Source organism: Danio aesculapii, chromosome 18, assembly GCF_903798145.1.
Source record: "Danio aesculapii chromosome 18, fDanAes4.1, whole genome shotgun sequence".
In the NCBI taxonomy this organism is placed as follows: domain Eukaryota; kingdom Metazoa; phylum Chordata; class Actinopteri; order Cypriniformes; family Danionidae; genus Danio; species Danio aesculapii.
The window spans coordinates 329,840-338,445 of record NC_079452.1 but is presented as its reverse complement, the minus strand read 5'-3'; the positions used below and the strand labels follow the sequence as shown (position 1 = coordinate 338,445).

General features: G+C 42.7%; 1 pseudogene; it reads left to right on the top strand.

Annotated features, from left to right (window-relative positions):
* Nucleotides 1–1,329: 1,329 nt before the first annotated feature.
* Nucleotides 1,330–3,081, top strand: LOC130245234 (uncharacterized; annotated as a pseudogene).
* The last annotated feature ends 5,525 nt before the right edge of the window (nt 3,082–8,606 follow it).

The following is an 8,606-nucleotide window of genomic DNA, read 5'->3' as shown; positions in this document are numbered from 1 at the left end:
ATTAATTAAATCATAATTGTGTTTATGACTTTAATGACAACCTCACTGAGTGTAAGTCTTAACCAACATTATTACTATTTGGAAATTTTAATTTCATTAATAGTTAATTGGTGTTTGGTTTCACTTTTGTATAAAAATTATTGATTAATTATAGCAGCTTTTAATCAGGGTTATTGATAAAATCAAACTTCTGAATCACGTAATGTCATTACTAATTTGAATTAGTTTTAAATTAATTTGCAATCAGGTTTTTTTTTTTTTTCCTTTTTTTATTATTATTATCCTTCAGGTATTAAATTACCTCACAGGACAGTGCTCCCCTGTTGTCTGTTGATGCAATGGGACAGTTTAGCCTGTAAGTGGCTGTAACTGAACTCAAGTCATCAGTAAACATAGCATACCAATGCAGTAGCCTCCAATTAGCCAAACCTGAAGTAAAATTAGGATTTTACTGTCTACTTAGGTTAATTAGTTATCTTGATAACACAATAAACTAACCCCTTTTGATGTATTGACTCAACAGTGCTACCACTTTGTCAACTTTGTAATTTGAAAACTCGCTTCACTTTCTATTCTTTCTTTTAACTGTCTTCTTCCGAGTTGACTACCGTTGCCCTTTTGAGATTGTACCTGTATGAATCATGAAAGCAGAGAACGTTAGAAACATTTAACAGATGTTTGTGAAACTTAAACATTTTATGTTAAAATAATCTGACTCTCTCTCTACCCTTTCTCGCCATAGGACGCTACCCAATCAAGGACGAAACAAGTCAACCAGAAGATGTGTTTTCAAATTTGATTTCAGATTCGCATCCAAAAGTGGTCTACTTGGTGTATTGTGTCAATCCTAATGAGTAAGAACCCAATACTGTCATTGTTATTGTACTTTCTTTCACAGCGGAGAAAATTTAATAACAATCACAGTCCTGGTTTTTAGAGCTCCCCATTTCCAACTTCCAGCCGTGAAGCCTCCTTTCACATGCTTGACAAAAGCTAAAGGAATCGTTCTCTCTAGGAACCTGGAAGCAGCCAATTATCACTCTACTCCTTATCAGTCTTGCTCTCTTTCTCTGTTCTCTAGCTGTCCTAACTGTGTGTGTTTACTGACTGTCCCCACAGAGACTACAAGTTAGATGCCGCCCCCCAGAGGATCACAGTCACAGAGAACAACACCCACCTGTTTATTCCACACTCAACAGTAGCTCACACCTGACATTACACCATGACACTTTTTGTTTGCCATTTGTTTTGTTTTCTTTTTGTTCTTTTCTCTCTCTCTCCCCCTAGGTCTGTGTCAGTTTTAGATCTTCCCCCTAACTGCCGCAAAACATGGCTCGCCCCAAAGACCCTGTTGGCCACTGGAAGGACGTAGAAGCATGGATAAGTGTTGCAACGGACAGCCTCCTCCCTAAGGCCGCCAAAACGCTACAGCATCTGACACAGGACCAGCTGGATGCGAACCTAAACAGCCTTATGATGCAAGACCCAAGCAAAAGCTACAATCACAAAGACCTAGCCAAGATCACAGGTACTTTGAGTCATGTTCTCATCGCCACCCTCAAGCTGAGTGACAGGCATTCCGCCCAGCTCCAGCACAAGCTGACACATATGCAATCCTGCATCAACCAGTTAGAACTGGAGGCTCAGGAACGACCGGAACAGCCAGATGAGACTGATCAAGCTGCCAAAGAGGAAATCGATAATCTTCAAGAGACTCTAGCCGCCACCACCCAAGAAATGGAACAAGCCAAAGCCGACCATGCTGACGTCGCTAACAAGCTTGAGTATGTCGAACAGCTACTGGAAGGGGTAAATGCAGACTCTAAAGACAAGGACAGCAGAACCAAAGCCCTCGAAACTCACCTGAGTGAAGCTAGACATGAGATCAGACAACTAACGCAGCAGCTGGACTACATCAAAGAAGAGTCCAACAGCATTAAAGATGAACTCAAGCATGCATATGAACTGACACACAAAGAGAAAGCTGAGGGGTCACTACCAAAACCCTCACCATCTCCTTCTGTTCCAGACAACCACGTATCACTATGTGGCTTGGACCTCAGAGACCTTGACAAGCTAGTCAAGAACCTGGGCAAGTTCACGCCGAATTTGCCTGGCAGCCAAGATGTTCACGCCTATCTGCAAGACATTGACTTTCACTTGGAAATGAGACCCAATATCACTGACAAAAATAGACTGTATTAGCTCCGAGCAACCTCCAGCCCTGAAGTACGCAGCTTCCTGGACCGTCAGCCTGCTCACACAAAGACTGACTACCTCCTGCTCCGAGAAGCCCTCATCAGAGAGTTTGATGACATCGAGTCTGAACAAGGACTTGTAGCTGCCCTGGAGATGAAACAAGGTCGCCATGAGTCTTCTCAAGCCTACTATAGCAGACTCAGACAAGCCTACTTCGGCACCCGCAATGAACCTGAGATGGAAGAGGACCTGAACAAATTTCTCTTCCTGAAAAACCTTCATCCTGGGGTAAGCCACCATCTTGGGGTTCTTGCATGCCCCCACACGATGAACACTCAGCAATTACAAAATAAATCAAACAAAGTACGACTTCAGAAAAGACTGCCAAAATCCCTGCTGTTTATGACTTCAACACCCAAAGTCAAGATCTGGCCCTTGAGGGTGCCCAAGGCCCAGACAATGCTAAACTACCTCCCAGTGAGTGGAATGTGTTGTCTTACCACAGACAACGAGACTGTCATGCTAATACTAGACCTAAACAGTGGAACAGCCGCTGGAAAGGACTGTATGGACGACAACACTCACCTGAACGTCACCGGGAGAGACCGTGGAACAGGTCCACCTCATTTGCAAACCAAAGGGGGACAAGCTTGTGGGAATCCAGTGGTAACTCCAAGGTAAAGCAACACCACCTTGACACAACCAGCCCAAGAGGTCAACGAAAGAACTCACAAAGATTCCACGCTGATCGAGCTCCAACTTAACCCCCAGAAGGGAAAACATCACCATGTTTTGACCCTCAAGAACTGATGAAAATTATCCTGAAAGAGTTCTTCCAACGAAGGGAAGTGGGAAAGGAAAGGAAAACCTGATTCTGCCTGACAAGCAACGACCTCACAAAACAGCACCTCTTCACCTCACTTACAGAGAACTGTAAGCACCATAACTTCAAAGACTCAATAGACTGTACCTGAACACCAGAGTTAGAGGCTAACTCAACACCTGATGCCTCAGGTTACCACTGTATCACACAAACACTTGTGGATGAAACCCTTCCAACTCCTAAGAGTGCCGTCTTGGTCTTTTGCCACTCCAATGAACTCAGAATTAATCCAAATCCTACCTGTGCCATGCCAACTCCAGTCCCTCAACTCCAAGTGACCAGAAAGGGGGAGGAACCAACCTGCTGACACAGACCCACTATCCTAAACTCTTAATATAAGGCTAACCTGTTTTTGTCATTTTGTCATTTTAGGAAGTCACCTCGCCCTAGCTATGTTTACTAAACCCAATACATACACTCTTCCCTCCACTGCACTGCTAGGACCAATCTCTAGTAGAGAGGAGCTATTACACATATGTGACACTTGTTTGTTGTGCTAACCTTACCCAATGTCCTTATGTCTCAGTCTTGTTTTCTTTTTCTCTCTCTATGTCTTTTAATTAGTTTCTCTTGCCTCATCAGGGAACCCCCACAGATGATGTTTAAATCCAGAGCTCAGAATTGGGATTAACTCCTTTCACCAAGACTCACGGATCAATGCCTTAAAGGTGTGATCGCTGTATTGATAATTTAATGTTGTAGCACCTGTCTGACGACATGTTTTAGGCGAAAACTCAAAAGTTTTGTTAACCACATTTCTTCATTTTCAATCCAGAACCAAAAAGAGGATTGAAGGTAAAGAATGACATTTATTGGTTTTGACTCTCGTCAAAACAGCATTGTAGGGTATATGTTGACTTTGACACTTGCCTTCTTCCTCCACAAGCGAGTAAAGGCCATCCAAAAGTTGTTCAAATGTGCACGCCCCACACCTTGCGCATGCTTAGATGCGATAACGCTGACCAAAATTTGAATTCTTTACTGATTGAGATAATGCCTATACACCTTCATTGAACCTTCAATACCTTGGTTAGTCCTAAAAGCCTAAATTCTGAGCATACTAAACTATGCTCTTCTACACCTTAAGTGTTGCTAACCCGAGCATTCCAAAGTGCCTAAACCCTGCACCAAGATTCAGTTAGTGATGATGTTGTTTGTGTCTTGTGTTTGCCTGTTCTCTCTGCTTCTGCCTGTTTGTTCCAGGGCCTGCCAATGTTCACACCGGGAACATCGCCAATCAATCAAAGGTAGATATGAAGTAACTCATGGACATATTGCATATATGGGCATGGGCCACATTTGAGTAAAAAAATTGTGCTAGATTTAAATAGTACTTGTGTAACAGTCAAAGTAACAGCAATAATGAATTTATAGATTGTTGTTTAAACTTTAAAATCTCTCACCACACAGCATGAATAGATGACATACAATGCTTTATCATGCTTTAGAACCGTCTGTGTTTAATTGTATTTAACTATCAAACTTGTGGCGCTGGCGTTCTCCAATATTAAAGAAACTCTGAATTAAAAAAAAAAAAAAGATTTTTATCCTTAAATTTAAATAGTTTTGTTCGGGTGCCAGGTAGATCCAAATCTACCAAATAGAGTATAAGAAAAAAATATATATATTTATCTGAGGGTATGACACCAGCTACACACAAAAAATAAATAAATAAATACAGGCTCAAAGGCACAAATTGTTGAGCTCGAAGGATTTACTTTAGGAAGGAAAAAAAACAAACAAACAACAACAGAATCACAGTCCTAGATATCAGTGGAACAAAATCTTCAACTCCTTCATACAATTTTATGAGATACTCAGTTCAAAGCAAATAATTTAAACCCCCTTTGTATTAAACAACAAACAAAAAAAAAATAATTGATTGATTGTCTTTTGATGTGTGTGCGTGTAGTTGTGCTGGTTGTGTGTGTGTGCGTGTGTGTGATGCGCTGCAATCGCTGCCAGCAGGCGGCGCAGGGGAAAGTTTTGAAGTGGCAATGGGGTGCAGAGAATACCTGTCATGGAGTCAAAGTCAGCTGACGTAGAAGAACTCACAGTTAGCTTTTGATTTAGCCAAGAAGTGGACAGAACTTCCACAGCGACAGAACCATTTGGAAACGCTGGATCTAGAAGTCATCAACAAGGAAGAACATCGACGCTCTTGTCATCTCCGCACTCACAAACACTCACTCAGCTCTGACCTGGATGTCCACGTCGCCCCAACAGTGGCCGTTTAACCGGACGGGTGGTAGGACAGGCTCGGTTGTTGCTGCGGCTCTCTCAGGTAAGCATAGTATTCATTTCCATCGGCAATGTGATGTACTTTTTCGCTCCGTGACACGATTAACAGCGCACTTCAACTTCCCGCACTCCACTTTACACTTCCCTTTCCCTGATTCCGCTTCCGCTTTTATTGAAAAACAGAATCCATCTGCCACCACAACGTCATTCATTTCCGTGTTTACTATTGGTGCGTTCAGTTAAATTGTGCGGTCCATTCAGAGACTGTCACATTTCCCCCCCCAGAGAAAAACAACTGCCAGTAGTAGATAATTTGGAGAGCACTTTAAAATCCCAGGAATTCAGCATCTTCATCAGAAGATTCTTGGAAAATTTCCTGGAGCCGTTTCGTTTGAAGTATCTCCAATTCGGTGGCAGTTGGGTAACAGGGTTTTAAATTGCAAACATGAGCAGTTCTCACATCTAGACCGGTGGATTCTAGTACAATTCTGTAAGTGACGGGACCCAGCTGCTGTATGATACGGTATGGGCCCTTCCACTTGGGGGCCAACTTGGCGCTGAAACTTTGTATGGCACTGGATTGTGGAAAGTTTTTTAACCAGACACGGTCTCGTTCTTTGTATGTGACTTCTCTTCTGTTTTTGTTATAATTTCGTAACTGTCGTGTTTTTGCCTTGGCATAATTTTCTTTTGCTTTCTCTTGTAGGTTTGCAATGTGATTTATGATATCATAAGATGGGTCATCTGGTGAGAGACAATGGTCGTGTGGCATTAACAACTTGTCCATTGGTCCGTGGAGTTTTCTGCCTAAATGCAGCTCTGCAGGAGACATCCCAATGCTTTCTTGGATGGAGGAGTTTATTGCAAACCGGAACTCAAGTAAGTAGAGGTCCCATTTTTTGTGGTTTTCCTCCACATAGGAAGAGATCAAACACTTTAGAGTACGGTTAATTCTTTCAGACATGTTGGTTTGTGGGTGGTAAGCAGTCGTTAGTCTCTGGGAGATATTCCAATTGGAACATAATTCTTTGAAGATGGATGACACAAACTGTATTCCTCTGTCAGATAAGATGAAGTCTGGGACACCCCAACGGGTAATAATCTCCTTTCTGAGAATTGCTGACACAACTTCTGCACTTGCTTTTCTGATGGGGAACAATTCCACCCAGCGTGAGTAATAGTCGACACAGACTAACAGATATTCATTGCGGTGAGGGGTGCTACATGGTAATGGTCCCATAAGGTCCACTCCCAACATTTCATTGTGATGAGTTGTGCTAATTGGTTGAAGTTTCCCAGCCGATTTTTGATTGCTGTGTTTGTAGAGCTGACACTTTTTGCAGCATTTAACAAAGTTCTTTATGTCAGTCCACATGTTTGGCCAGAAGACTAGATTGTGCAGACGTTTAAAGGTCTTGAAAACACCTCCATGACCACTCAATGGATGCAAATGGTAATGTTGGATGACTGTAGGGATGAGACTCTTGGGTAAGTACATGCGGTACTGAATTTGTCCTTGGGTCAAAGAAGTTTTGAGATACAGTTTATCTTCAATTACCTCAAATTTCTGTGTGGTGTCTGGCCTGTTTTCAGCCATTTCTGTAAGAATTTTTACAATTTCAGGATCTTGATGTTGGTGTTCCCAAAGATCCACAGCAGAAATAGGCATCTCTTCTTCTTGCTCCTGTATGGTAAGTAGGTTGAATGTGGGACCACTTGACATCCGGGAAAGAGCATCTGGCACTGTATTAAGTCTGCCTTTTCTATACTCAATGATAAAATCAAATTTTTGGAGGCGTAGTGCCCATCTGATGAGTCGGCTGGTGGTTTTTGTAGAGCTCATTACCCATTGTAAGGCAGAATGATCAGTCACAACAGTGAATAATTTTGGCTCAAGATAGTGCTGCCATCTGTCCAGAGCCCATACCACGGCAAGGCATTCTTTCTCTGTCACAGAGTAATTAGCTTCTGCTTTATTGAGGGTTCTGCTAGCATAAGCAATCACCTGTTCAGTGTCCTGATCCTTCCGCTGTGTCAAGACTGCACCTAGGCCACTGTCGCTGGCATCTGTATAGACAGTAAAGGGATGATCGAAATTTGCATGTGCAAGAATGGGTGGAGAGGTAAGACAGGTTTTGAGCTGGTCAAAAGCATGCTGACAATCTGATGTCCAATGAAATTTGTGTCCTTTCTTTTTCAAGGCATTAATGGGCTCTGCGATCCGAGAAAAGTTGGGGACAAACCGGTGTTACCACCCGGCAAGTCCAAGGAAACGCTGGACCTCCTTGATGTTTCGAGGTACTGGGTAGGCTTTAATGGCTTCCACTTTTCTTGGGTCAGTAGAAATGCCATGAATATTCACTAGATGACCAAGGAACATTAACTCTTGCAGACAAAATTTGCTTTTCTTAAGATTGATTGTCAAGCCAGCAGTCTGCAACGGTGGAAAATTGTTTGCAGGTCCACATAATGTTGTTCCACAGATGGAGAGTAGACAATAATATCATCGATATAGACGAAACAGATTTTTCCTCTGAGTTCACCAAGAACAGTCTCCATCAGCCTTTGGAAAGTTGCGGGAGCATTTTTTAATCCAAAGGGCATGACTCTAAACTGATATAACCCACCAGACGGGGTGACAAAGGCAGTCATGGGCTTGCTGGCAGGATCCATTGTCACCTGCCAGTATCCACTGTTGAGATCGATGGATGAAAAAATAGCTGCTCCAGACAAAGATTCAAGTATGTCAGTCATGTGTGGAAGAGGGTAGGCGTCACTTTCTGTTACAATGGGGGATGCCCAAGGTGAGTGAGACGGTTCCACAATGCCTTCCTTCAACATCTGTTCCAACTGCTGTTTCACAACAGTTTGCTTCGATGGAGTAAGACGATAAGGCTGCTGCTTGATGGGTACAGGATGAGTGATGTAAAGCTGATGCTGAAGAACATTGGTACGTCCCACACGGAGAGTACACACCATAGAGTTGGTTTCCAGGAGTTGACGAAGTCTTTGTTTTCCCTCATGAGGTACGTGAGCACTATTTACAGCAAGGTCTATAAGATCTTGATCCTTAAGATCATCCCGTGGACTTGAAAGCAATAGCATTTGAGGTGGAGGAATTGAACTAAGAAGGGAGAGGCTCTGTTGGACATCTTGATGACTGGGCCTCCTTTTACGGTGGGGAGACTGGAGTGGAACACTTGCATTGCCTGGCTGAAAAAGATAGTCTGCATCAGGGGTCATCTTGAATGAATACTTCCCATCTGTCACATTAATTTGTAAC